Here is an 11,376-nt window from a genome sequence, read left to right on the forward strand (position 1 = left end):
TAACTTCACATCAAGATAATGTAAGTTTTATAGCTGCTACAGAATAGCAAAACATAGTTAACAATTTTAGGTACAGTGCACAGAGAACTTATGACATAAAACCAGGAAATTGATCTTAGAATAAAAGCTTACATTTAGCATCCTTTCTTCTGGCCGTTAGGAGAAAGTCCTTGATCTCCATTATTTGCTTCGGCTGCAAAAACAATATCAATTAAAGAAGTTTGATCATATTATATTATCAATACATCAAAATCATTAACCAAATAAAAACAGGTTACCAGTGACAAAGGATAACTGTTAAGTATTTCCCGTCCAAGAATTAGTAATATCAGTTGGACGGATTCAGTAATCAAATTACTTGTGTTCAAAATCACACAAATCCAATAAGGTAAGATACAATAATGTAACCCAACAAGAGTAGGGTTACAACATCAACACCGCTTTTGCATGGAACCGCCCTGAGTGATTGACACAGGGGGGGGGGGAGTTATGATGTGTTCTTGGGGACTACGTACTTCCAATCCGGTTTTATCCTGAACACAAATCTTTTTTCTCAATCCCGAGCATTACGCACCACCACAATAACGGCTCTGAAGCGTTTATATACCCATAAGCTGAAAATAGGGCAAGTCCGAGGCCCAGGACCTGCTGATTTCATGGTCGGACCTTCGCAATTTTGAAGCAGAAAGTCCGTCGGACCTATCAATAATTTACTTACTACACTAAAGTACTACACTTTCAACAAATAAAACATCATTAAACCATTGCAAATTGCGAAGAAACAAAGTGAAAGTAGATTTTTGGTCACTGTTGACATCTAGTATCATATTTAATATTCACGATGAACTATACCAAGTATAAGTCAAATTTACCGAAAATCTCATCGAAATTAAACGTACTGATAGCGTATACTGCACCGTTAATACAGTGATGAAAATTAACACTCGCCCAGTCAGGCGCGCAAATCCATTTTTAAATGTGGGGGGGGACACCAGTAGCAGGCACGCGAAGGGGGGTCTGGGGGGCCCTCTCCCAGAAAATTTTGAAATTAGACCCCCCAGATGCGTTTTCTGCGCGAGTAGGGGGGGGGTCCGGCCCCCTGGACCCCCCCTCCTGCACACACACACACACACATGCATTTGGTTTGTGATAAGATTACGAAAAGGGTGTCCACATGCAGTCATAAAATCAAGAAAACAAGTGCCGCATAGCGACAGCGCTCATCTAACGTCTACTGCGGTGACTCTGTGGTGGAGTGGTGGGATTCTAGTAACATTCTTTTGAGAAGGTTCCTGATACCATCCCTGTGCATTCCACTGTTTCGGCGTGTATGTGAACACATTTGGGACTAACAGGGTTTCGTTGGGATCGTTATGAAAGTTGCCACGAGATGGCGCGTACGTTTAAGTGTCTTCAGATTAAAGATGGAAGCTCCCATCATTACGTATAGCAACAACTATCTGCAAGACAGAATAGGTAAGCACTCATCCATTTACCTACGCAAGCCTACAGGCTGCGCAATAGAGGGCTGCCACCTGTAACCAATTAAGGCAAAAACTCCACAGTACCACAACACATGCACTGGCAGTAGCCACTGGCAGTGGCATACGTTACATGTAACATACTGACACTACAGAATGCCATATAAATTATACGATTTAAGGAGCATAAACCTTCTTTAACCAAATTTAGCTTTTGAAATTTCACTGTGACATTGTAGCCTCCTCATACATCCAGGCATGTATAGATTCTACTAGGCAAACCCGCCAGTCAAATCTTTCTAACAGACAGTCAACAAATCCATGTTTACGCCCTCCTCTTGAGGTTCAAAAGGTTATCTGACACTTACTCTTCGCATGTCAGCAGAAAGTAGATTTCATGGTCCTTTCAATAATGCCATAAAAAATGCTAGGTCACCGCTGAAACAAAAAAGTTTTCAATCGCTCCGTCAGACCATGTCCTCAGAAAATGTCTAAAATCTGCCCTGTGCCCATTGACCTTTGACCTGTGACCTCCAATTTCGGCACAGTGATGGCTTTTCCCTACCATGATGCTATACCACCACTATCACAAGCCTAGGTCGAGCCGTTTAGATTTGTGCCGCAATTCTGCATTTCCTCCCTATACCTTAAGTTAAGGAGTGAATGTTCCCCTTCTTTTACACCTTCTGACCTTTGACCTTTGACCCCCCAGCTTCGACAGCCCACTCCGTTTTGACGATCCCCCCCAATGTGCCGAATATCGTGACCGTCGTCGAGCGGTTAAGATTGTGGCCCAACTGTTGACGACGGACGGACGATCAAGCGATTCTACAAAGCTGCATCTGACTATGTCAGATGAGCTAACAAAAAGCAGAAAAACCAATAATTTGGTGTTGAGGCTGATCACAAAATATATTGGTCCAGTCATATCATATATGCGTGTATAAAGATCATCAATTTGCAATGAAAATTACATTTACCGATTAAAACCGATGCTCAGTTACTCAGTGTCCTCTTTGCGTGAATATAGCTCGTGTTCCCAGCTTAATCCTTGAATCAGTGTCTAATGTGAGTAATATCTCCTAAACTTTCATAAACATACTTTCTCTTGATGATTTCTGCATAAGAATTAGTTAATATGAGAAAAAAAAACGTGTTAAAAAAGAAACGGTACTAAATTTATCAAGACACATTTTTCTCAAGTTGTGCATGATCATTATTATGCTCTCAAATGCACTTGAATGAAATGAAAGCTGGCAAAAAAAGGGAAAGCCAATGGTTGACGCACTATCACACACAATAAAAAGGTTCTCACTTCACAAACACACACACGCACGCACGCACGCCCGCACGCACGCACGCCCGCACGCACACACACACGCACACTTGCACAGAAAATCATGGTGATCCAAAATCGTGGTACATTTGATATGAAAATTCTGAAAATTCGTGGGGGGGACATGTCCTCCTGTCCCCCCCTGGAATTGCGCCCCTGCGCCCAGTCGCCCGAGGCGAGTAGAAATAATGTTGGGCCCCAGAATTCCATTGAAAAGTCGCCCGGAATGCGATGCTTGGTTTGTATAGTTAAACATTCAATAATCAGTGGAATCACTACGATTTCACTGCTATGATTACGCCACTACAATTCACTCACCATTTCCTAGAATTTTGATACATTTTTTGACCACTAGAATGAAAACGAATTCACTCTATCCTACTAGGAGTAGGAGTATCAAGTAAGAACACGTTGATACACGTTCATGGGGGTGGCCATTTTTCATGTTGATTCCCTGGTGAAACGTAAACCGGGCTCTCATTGGTTCAGGGCTGGGAACTCAGCCCGTGAGAGCATGTGTTGTATGGTGTTGTATCTGACCATAGCATATAAATCAATGCCAACAATGCAATAAATATATATATGCTCTGATCTGACATTGCCACTGATCATTGGGAAGGAATGTGGGTTGTAACATGGTTGTAATTAGATACAATAATGTAACCCAACAAGGGTAGCACCCTACTCTTGTTGGGTTACATTATTGTATCTAGGTTTTAATACAATCCAATGCAATCTAAAAAAAAAATTAAAATAAATACAAATTGAATAAAATGCCATCAAAATGCTGTCCCCGCCAATCACGAAATTTGATCCAGTGCCAGCAATAAATTTATGGAACGAGCAGGGTGTCAGGTATAGGTCAAGGAGGTCGACTTTTAAAAATAAAGGTACAATGCTGGAAAACGCATTGGAAATTGTTGAGAATAATGGCGCTGATGATAGAACAGGGGCTCAAACAGACACCATGATGACAGCTGATGATGATGAAACAGAAAGTGACAATGGGGGTGGACTCTGACAATGTGATCTAGTGATGGACTCTGACAATGACATGGAAAAACTGTTTTCAAACAATTGATTGAGTAACTACTCTAATTAATGGTGTAATAAAAACAAATGTGGAAATTGTTGAAGTATTTCTTTTTTACTTCTTGTCACTAAGGTATAGTACGGAGTCCCCTAAATAAATATTTGTATTGGCCACTCGTCAGGCACCATCTGACTCTGTCGCTCTATTGAAGTGACATCATCGATCATGTATTTTCATAGACTTTGTATCGCTTGCAAAAAAGATTTGCGGTTCTTTTCTCAAAAGATTTGCTATGAATCTTCATGCTCAGAATGCACAATAGCGCACCATTTTAGTGTCAATATCCAAGAAGACGAATCCCGAACTTCGGCACTTCGTGCCATAAGCTGGGCCCCCTTATATTTTTACTTTAGGAGCCCAGCTGGCTACTACAATTTTTGGCAAGTTTTCATCACTGTAGTAGCGTGGTTATTTATAACGGTAGTTATGGCGAATGCGCGCGCAGTTTCAGCATACCGAAAGTAACTCGTCGCTTGTGCGAGTAACTCCGAATGCCTGCAGATCACGCATGTATTGTATCAAACAAGGGCAAACATGAATTTGTTTAAGCTTGGTTTTGTATCAAATAACGGACCCACTGTTACCAAACGATATATTAGCCAAACAAACGTTACATATTCGGAACCTTTCAAATCTTTCATCGGACCGTCTAAAAATATTGCTGAAAAGTACCGGACCTGCCGGCAAAAACCACTATTATTTTCAGCCCCTGTTACCGTTTCAAAAGATCGATGTGAACAGCTGCGACTTATCCAACTGCCATTTTTGTTGACCTGTGACGCAAGCTCTCCCAACGCGCATAGCTAACTTCGGTTTCAAAAGCAAATGGCGCATCACATCTATATCTCCGCGGCAAGCTTTTCTCAGGCATCCAGTGATACATTTGCTCTTGAAACCGAAGTTAGCCATTGAAGAGCTATATATGCGTGTTGGGAGAGCTTGCGTCACAGGCCAACAGAAATGGCAGTTGGATAAATCGCCGCTCTTCACAATCTTTTGACAGTATATAAACGCTTCAGAGCCGTTGTGGTGGTGCGTAATGGTCGGGATTGAGAAAAAAGATGTGTTCAGGATAAAACCAGACTTGGAAGTACGTACCCCTGTAGCCACAAGTTCCCATCTCGCTAATAACACTACATGGCGAGAGGGTCGCAAACGGACGCATTAGAAATATGTTCGGCAGTACATGCGCTGCTATTTAACGTTAAATTATCTCACTTTTTATGATTCTCACAGCTTCTCTGTACTTACACGCCTCGATTTATTATATGTGCGCTATCACTGAGCATGTACTTACGTGTCAGCGAGTAATTGTTCATAAATTGATGATAAAACTAAAAAACGCCGCCATTTTCCCATAGATATCCCATAATACGTAGCGAAAGTTCGTGAATTTTCGCGTACAAGAAGAGACATAAGAACATCCAGAATGGCTTTTTGCAACGTTCAAATAGTATAGCTGTTTCGAAATTCTCTTATTTTAACGTGTATTTCGAGGTAAATAGTAATTAAGAAGTGTAGCGATAGTTGCAACATGTAACAGGTGAGGTCAAATGTGGTAATACATTGTTTTATTTACGAAATTCGGAGTTTGTTTTCAAGCTACCAGGCATTTCGTATGGAAGGTTGTCAGGCTCCTTCGCCGTGTAACAGTCAGAGAGCCTGGTCGGTTTAGTACCCCCGGTGTCAATCACTGACGTGTATCTAATAATCTACCTAATACTATGTTTGAATGAGACCAGTATCAACTGCGAATATACAATTGAAGATGTATAAAGAGTATGACTGTTGCTCACCATTTTTGCTGTGTAGTACGTGATCGTACTCTGAAAGAAATAGAGTGAAGGTGTCAGATTATTGTGAATACAGCCGCGAATTACATATTACCAAACGTAAACAACAACTGGTTTTTACTATACTGAGCTAGTTTATAAAACTGTTTAATATTAATTATGAACATTTAAATATTTATTATCAGGAACTTATTCGTTTTAACCTAAATTCTTAATCGATTACGCTGCATTCTAAGGATTCATTTACCAGAACATTGAATTCAGAAAGCTCCACTTGCCTACACAACAGGAAAAGGAAACTTTCCACCAGCGACACCTACCGCTTGAAATTCGTACTAGCGTTAATCACCTTATCGTTGTCATGGGGACGTAGTGCGTCCCTCTCAAGAAGTATTATGTTTACGCGAGCCGTGAAATCGTGACAAATGGTCAAAACAAGGTGAGCTGGCCGGGTGAAACGACGTATTGTCGCGCCTTTGCGACAACAAATGGCCCATTTCTTGCTCGAAATTAGTTGACAACACCTTCAAGATGACCTCTGTCAATTTTTAAGACTGTACCCCCATATTAACCAAACTCACGACATGGGGATGATGGGTGTGTAAACACTAAACGCTACTTTGAGCAATAGTCAATAGCCTACTACTACTAATACTATCTAATATACCGGACCGTACCTCGCCTACTCCACTAACGAGTCTAGGGAGTCGATCGTCTACGCCTAGGTACTCCCTAACCCTAAGCCTAACCCTAACCCTAACACTAACCCTAACCATATCAGCTAGATAGTTACCATGCAGGGTACGTTCCTGTATACCGGACCGTACCCAGGGCCAGGGCACGTTCCGGCAGTACCCTGGGGGACATAGACCCTATCAGCGGTACTAGTACTAGTAGTAGCAGGAGTAAGATAATATAGGATCCTATATATTTAAGTATATTATCTTACTCATGGTTGTAATAGTACTATTAGTAGTAGTACTAGTACTACTACTACCAAAGGCAAAGTCTTAATGACGAATAATGTTTCTCTACTCTCTTTCACCGACAATTTCCTGTAAATGCCGTCCAAATGCTCATCTGCAACACACAAGTACGTACACCACATGCTAACTGCGCTGCACACTGTCACTGGCGCTGAGACTGAGAGGGTCTATGTCCCCCAGGGCCAGGGTACTCCCGGAATGTACCCTGGGTACGGTCCGGTATACCGGAACGTACCCTGGTACTAATACTACTATCTACAATTTGTCCGCACGCAGACGTTAAACTCCGCTTTGCTAATCTGAGGGTGCGGGTTTAACCCATTACTGGGGTCTGTGTCGGCTCGGACTACTAGCTAATATGCTGGACCGTACCTCGCCTATTCCACTAACGAGTCTAGGGAGTCACCTACGCTTACTCCCTAACCATAACCCTAACCGTAACCCTAACCCTAACCCCAACCCTAACCATATCAAATAGTTAACAGGGTACGTTCCGGTATACCGGACCGTACCCAGGGTACGTTCCGGCAGTACCCTGGGGGACATAGACCCTATAGAGCATCACTGACGCATAAATATATATACACATCAATATTATCACACATATATCACACATGACACATATGACACATACAGTAAACACCCGCATAAAAGAACCCGTGATTTTCTGTTTCAGGCTGAAGAGGTTCTTATAGTTATATATTATATGGTACATAGTGAGAAATCAGCCGGAAGAGGTTCTTAATTTATTTTTTGGGGAGGGGGGGATATTGTGTACATTATCTAGGTAAAATTGGCTTTAATTAGTGAATAATTGACACTAATTAATTAACCAACTGCTTAATATTAGAAATTATATGTCTGTTTATATTCATTTAGTTAGTTATTGAGTTAATTTATTTATCACCTTTAATTTACTTATCATATTAAACACAATGAAAGGTCAAATGCTGTGAAAATTGGTTTGACTAATAGTAGACAGCTAGTTTCCAATGGTGTAGCACACATATACTTGGATTGCCCCAGTTTGCTCTAATTTTCGGTAATTTGTTTATATAAGAACCTGTTTAATTTATCAGGCTGAAGAGGTTCTTATATAATACTAATAGGTGCTTTATTGGTCCAATTTCGGCCTGGAGGTTCTTAAAATCACAGGTTCTTTTATGCGGGTGTTAACTGTATCACACATAGCTATTTATGTGTCAGTGTCCAGCAGCTAGCGTGCGGTGTACTTGTGTGTTGCAGATGAGCATTTGACCGGCATTTACTGGTGATTATCTAGGCGAAATAGAGTAGTAGAAGTTATTTATTAAGACTTTGGTAGTAAATACATTTCGTGTTTATTTACCTTTTTTAAATTTTTATTGAGACGTTCCAAGTGCCTGTGCTCTTAGTCTTACACTCTCACACTCTCCTACCATGGCATATACCACAGGCACTTAGGACAGACTCAGTAAAAACTGAAAATAATATGAACGCACATTCACAAATACTATCTCTCAATTGAGTGTAATTGAGAGGTAGTATTTGTGAATGTGCGTTCATATTAATTATTATTTTCGCTCAGTTTTTACTGACTGTCCCAATTAAGTGAGTGTGGGCATCATATGGCCATAGCCATCTAGGCATAGGCATAAAGTAATGACCTTATAGCCTAACGCATATTATAGTTTGTCCAATATCACTGCTGGTTACATTACAAGCAAGACTTGAAATCGGTTGTTGATATTTATTTACGTGCCGTAAATGTCATCCAGGAGTCAATTAAGCGATAAGTCGCCGATGACGTAAACATTTGTGGAGTAAAACACACGTACAAATCACGGACGCACATTATCAGCCCTGACAAAAAGTTTCTTATCATAGTCAAGGGGCAGATTTCAAAAAGAGCTAAAATAAGGATGAGCCTAAACTTTTTGGGTAGAGGCTGGAAACGGGTAAATATCATTTCTATGATACTTGGAGTTCCACTGGGTATGTTTCCAGCGTACTTCTGCGTATTGTGGCGGCCATCTGTTAAATCTAAAATGATCGGCAGCGAAATGGATTTCTGAGAAATATCTGGACTCGCCAGACGTCGTAGAGACATAATGTTGGTGGCTATACCGCACATTTTCGATAGTGGAGAACCCAATTATCACACTTAGAGAAACATAGGATGTGGCCATATTGGATTTCAATATCGCCGCCAGTGAAATTTGTTTATTTTGAATAACTAGACCTCCAGAAATCGTAGAGACATAATTTGATGTCTAAACCCACACTTTTCGATAATGGAGAACAGTATTATGACACTATAGAAAAGCATAGAATGCCGCCATCTTGGATTCAACATGGTGGTATGTTACTCCATTACTATACAACAGTCTAAGCCACATAAAAACATTATAAGCATACCAGAATTGTCAGAATATGTAGTTTTTAAAACAGTCAACACCCAAAGAACATTGTTGTTATTGAGTTCATGGCAGGCCATGTTGCATTTGCACGCACCGGTGGCAGCACATATTGTTTTGGTACATGTACAGCTCACGTGTACGGCAACAAGGTCCGTCTTACTAACAGCCACTGTCTTTATGCAATAGTATTGCACGAAATGGATTCAGTGTCATGAGCTGTGGTTTCAGAATGCCATCCTGCACATACCAACCGCAGTCAAATGCCGAAGGAATATGCTCTCGAGTACTATCTACACACTGTTCCATATGAGGCTCTGATAGTGGGGCTCGATGACAATTGTAAGTATCAGTGCGTCTTTCGTTGGTGCAATAGTCAATATTCGTCTTGCATTGGAAGAACTTTGACAAGCGAATCTCCTGTGAATACCAATGTTGTCGTTGGATCATACAGTTTACAATATAAATGCTTCCACTGATGATTAGCAATTAATCTAGATGATAGTGTTAGATTCTGTTCTAACTCATGAATGCGATCTGGATCTTCAATGAATACTTTCCATGCAGGCGTTTTTAGAAATTCCTGCAAACTGACTCGTCGTGTACCTCCGTTAGCGCATGAAAAGCTAACAATCCTTTCGGGTGTTGTTGTTTATTGCAATGGCATGAACTCTTATCATCCAAGGAGATTTTGGAAGTTCCTGCCTTCATCAAACTTCCTGGCGACAACTTTGCCGAAAACACTGTTATCATCATTAAACACTGCGTATCCCTGCAAACTACAATCGGTTCCGTATATCCGTGTCTGCAGCATCGCACGCATGAAGAACAATTCGCGTGACAGCCTCCTCGTGGTTTGCTCAAGTGTTGACACAACTCACGTTCCGAGGTACATGATATCGTTTTCGTATTTCCGTAAACCCTCCACGCACAGATTATCTCTTTACCGCGCCAAGTTCACTAGAGATGATCAATTCCTCTGACAAGAAAACGAGCAAAGAATCGGCTTTGTTTTCAGCGAGAGTGATAAATGTCTTCGAGTTCTGAGAGGTTTTTGTGTGTTTACCTGTAATCAACCGCCAATTTGTTTTGTCCCTGATCGTCGTCTTTCTCGTTCTCGTCTTTCTCGTTCTCGTCCTTCTCCGTGTAGAATTCTCACTCGGTATCGATCAAAAATATAAAATCTATTCTGTCCGAATTTCTACCGTGTGACTTCCACACAGTTCACAAACAACATCTGCTAAGTTCACCAAACGTAACTACTGTTGTCGGCTTTTCCAATGGATTGTACCACTGCAAACGCATCATAATGGTACATGTTTTAACGGATGTCACTGATAGGGAAATCTGGCTGGAATGCATCTTTCCGACACGAATATTTATTAAGTTTGCGATTTGTTCCGCTTTCGGAGAGAGAGAGAGGAGAGAGCCAGAGAGAGAGAGAGAAAGACAGAGAGAGAGACACAGAGAGAGACAGAGAGAGAGACAGAGAGAGAGAACTATGTAGGAGAACAGAGAGAGAACGAGGAGAGGAACGGGAATTAAGCAGCAGAGAACTGCAGCAGTAGAGAGATGTAGGACGGAAAACACTCGGAGAGTCGCAGGATGCCATGGACGCGACGGAGAGAGGTACGCGATAAGACGTGACGAGAATCCAGCACGAGAGAGAGAGTGTTTTGCCCGCGTCGTCTCATCTGGAAATGGGTGTGTGAGCGGTGTGTGTGATGTGAGAGAGAGAGAGAACATGAGAGGGAGTGTGTATGAGTCTAGGAGAGAGAGGTGCGGCACGCGTGGGTGTGTGATGGTGAAAGAGAGATTTAGAGAGAACGAGAGAGCAGGAGTGGCCGCGCTTGGGGCACGGCAGCGAACGTGGTGTGGTGGTGTGTGAGAGAGGAAGGAGAGGTTGCTGCGCGTATGTATGTTGTGTGTGTGTGTGTGTGAGAGAGAGAGAGAGAAAGATGTGTGCGTGTAGTTAGTGTTGTGTGGTGTATGGGTGTGTGTGTGGTTTGGCTGCCGCGGCGCGGCGCGTGGTGTGTGTGTGTGTCGTGTGATGAGTGAGAGAGAGAGATGGGTGTGCGTGTTTATGTTGTGTGTGGTAATCTCTATCAGACGCCGGAAAATAAAGCAGAAACAGAGAAAGGAAAGAAAAAAGATAGAGAGGGGGGAGGGGAGAAGGAAGTAGGAGGAAAGGAGAGGGGGCAGGGAACATCGCGACGAAAAAGCAGAAATAAAACCAAGACAGGAGCAACAAAGGAGAAAGAACTAGACAAGGCCAAAACAACAAAAACGAA

This window comes from Priapulus caudatus, unplaced genomic scaffold, assembly GCF_000485595.1.
Source record: "Priapulus caudatus unplaced genomic scaffold, Priapulus_caudatus-5.0.1 Scaffold78, whole genome shotgun sequence".
Classification (NCBI taxonomy): domain Eukaryota; kingdom Metazoa; phylum Priapulida; class Priapulimorpha; order Priapulimorphida; family Priapulidae; genus Priapulus; species Priapulus caudatus.